Source organism: Cajanus cajan, chromosome 8 (assembly GCF_000230855.2).
Source record: "Cajanus cajan strain Asha chromosome 8, NIPB_CcT2T_4, whole genome shotgun sequence".
Lineage (NCBI taxonomy): Eukaryota > Viridiplantae > Streptophyta > Magnoliopsida > Fabales > Fabaceae > Cajanus > Cajanus cajan.
Window position 1 is genome coordinate 45,721,965 of NC_138524.1, and position 2,500 is coordinate 45,724,464.

Below are 2,500 nucleotides of genomic sequence, written 5' to 3' on the forward strand. Positions count from 1 at the left end.
TGAGCCAGCCTCGGTCATGATTTGAGTCACTCTCGGTCAGAAATTGAGTCACTCTCGGTCAGAAATTGAGCCAGCCTCGGTCATGATTTGAGTCACTCTCGGTCAGAAATTGAGTCACTCTCGGTCAGAAATTGAGCCAGCCTCGGTCATGATTTGAGTCACTCTCGGTCAGAAATTGAACCAGGCTCGGTCAGAAATTGAGTCACTCTCGGTCAGAAATTGAGCCAGCCTCGGTCATGATTTGAGTCACTCTCGGTCAGAAATTGAGCCAGCCTCGGTCATGATTTGAGTCACTCTCGGTCAGAAATTGAGCCAGCCTCGGTCATGATTTGAGTCACTCTCGGTCAGAAATTGAACCAGGCTCGGTCAGAAATTGAGTCACTCTCGGTCAGAAATTGAGCCAGCCTCGGTCATGATTTGAGTCACTCTCGGTCAGAAATTGAGCCAGCCTCGGTCATGATTTGAGTCACTCTCGGTCAGAAATTGAACCAGGCTCGGTCATTTTTTGAGTCACTCTCGGTCAGAAATTGAGCCAGTCTCGGTCATTTTTTGAGTCACTCTCGGTCAGAAATTGAGCCAGCCTCGGTCATGATTTGAGTCACTCTCGGTCAGAAATTGAGCCAGCCTCGGTCATTTTTTGAGTCACTCTCGGTCAGAAATTGAGTCACCCTCGGTCAGAAAATTTGGCTGGCTCGGTCAGAAATTGAGTCACGACCCACCAGAAATTGAGCCAAGGCTGGTCAGAAATTGAGTCACGACCCACCAGATTTGCACCACGACCCACCGTGACCGACCACTATGCACCAACTATGAACCATTCAAATTTTTTTTGAGCACTTCTTGGATCAAACATCTCTTCTAACATTCCTAAGTATGCTGGGAAGGTTTGGGGGTGAAAGACCTTCATCCTCCATTTTTCCCAATTTTCCGATTTTACCATGTTTTGGTAAAAAAATCATTAAAATTCAATCCCTTGGAGGATGGCTGAGATTTTTGGTGGACAGGTCAGTTATATTATTATGTGGGTGCATGCAAAAAATCAGATCAAAACTCGATGCCTAGATACGTTTTTCTATTTTTCCGGATTTACGTATTTTCGTTTCTTAAAAAAATTATTAAAAAATATTCCCTTGGGAAAAAATTCTCTAATTTGGTGAGCACAAAGATATGATTTTTCTAAACAATACTGCAAAAAATCAGATCAAAATTCGATCTGTAGCTCCCAAAAATGGACTTATGTCTGCTCAGAAAAAGGGTATCTACTTGTACAAAATTCACTTTTGCATATTAGCCTATTATAGGGGGAGGGTGTGTCTCAGCAGAAACCCAGCGCACCTTGGCTGGTCTGGGCAAGCCACGGGGCCTTTCCCTCACACTCTGTGGGCATTTCTAAGCCTGCGTTGTGTTCTCCCGTGGCAAATTTTGAATCAAAATTTTTCTTCAATCAAACCGAAAATTTGACCGACTTCGGCCGAATTTTTTGAAAATTTTCGAAAAACTCCAGATTCGTTCTATCATCATTCTAACCCATATTTTGGCCTATCCAGCCTTCGTTTAGCCACATTTTAGCCATCTTGACCCACCCGAGGGACGGTTTATGCTCTTTTGAGCTAATTTTTGGTGGGTTTTCTCTTCATTTTTCATCCATCACCGAGTTTGCACCAAATATGCCTTACCCTATAACTCGTCCAGCCCATTTTCCCTTTGATCACCATTATTTCCCAAAATTGCACCAAATCTAGCCTAGTTTCTACCTTGCCTAACCTACCCGAGGGACGGTTTATGCTCTTACGAGCTAATTTTTGGTGGGTTTTCCCTTTGTTTACCATTACTGACCGAATTTGCACCAAATATGGCCTACCCTTTCACTTGTCCAGCCCATTTTCCCTCAGTTCATAATCCTTGCCCAAAATTGCACCAAATCTAGCATATTTTCTATCTCTCCCAACCCACCCGAGGGACGGTTTATGCTCTTTTGAGCTAATTTTTGGTGGGTTTTCCTTTTGTTTATCATCCTTGATCGAGTTTGCACCAAATATGCCTTACCCTATCTCTTTTCTAGCCTATTTTCCCTTTGATCATCATCCTTGCCCAAAATTGCACAAAACCTAGCCTACTTTCTTTGTTGCCCAACCCACCTGAGGGACGGTTTATGCTCTTACGAGCTAATTTTTTGTGGGTTTTCCCTTTGTTCACCATCCTTGCTTGAATTTGCACCAAATGTGGCCTACCCTTTCCCTTGTCCAGCCAAATATGGCCTTCCCTTTCTCTTTCCCAGCCAAATTTCCCTTTGTTCATCATCCTTGCCCAAAATTGCACCATACCTATCATAGTTTCTTTCCTACCCAACCCCCCTGAGGGACGGTCTATGCTCTTGCGAGCTAATTTTGGGTGGGTTTTGCCTTTGTTCATCATCCTTGCCTGAATTTGCACCAAATATGGCCTACTCTGTCACTTGTCCATCCCATTTTCCCTTTGTTCATCGCCTTTGTTCAAAATT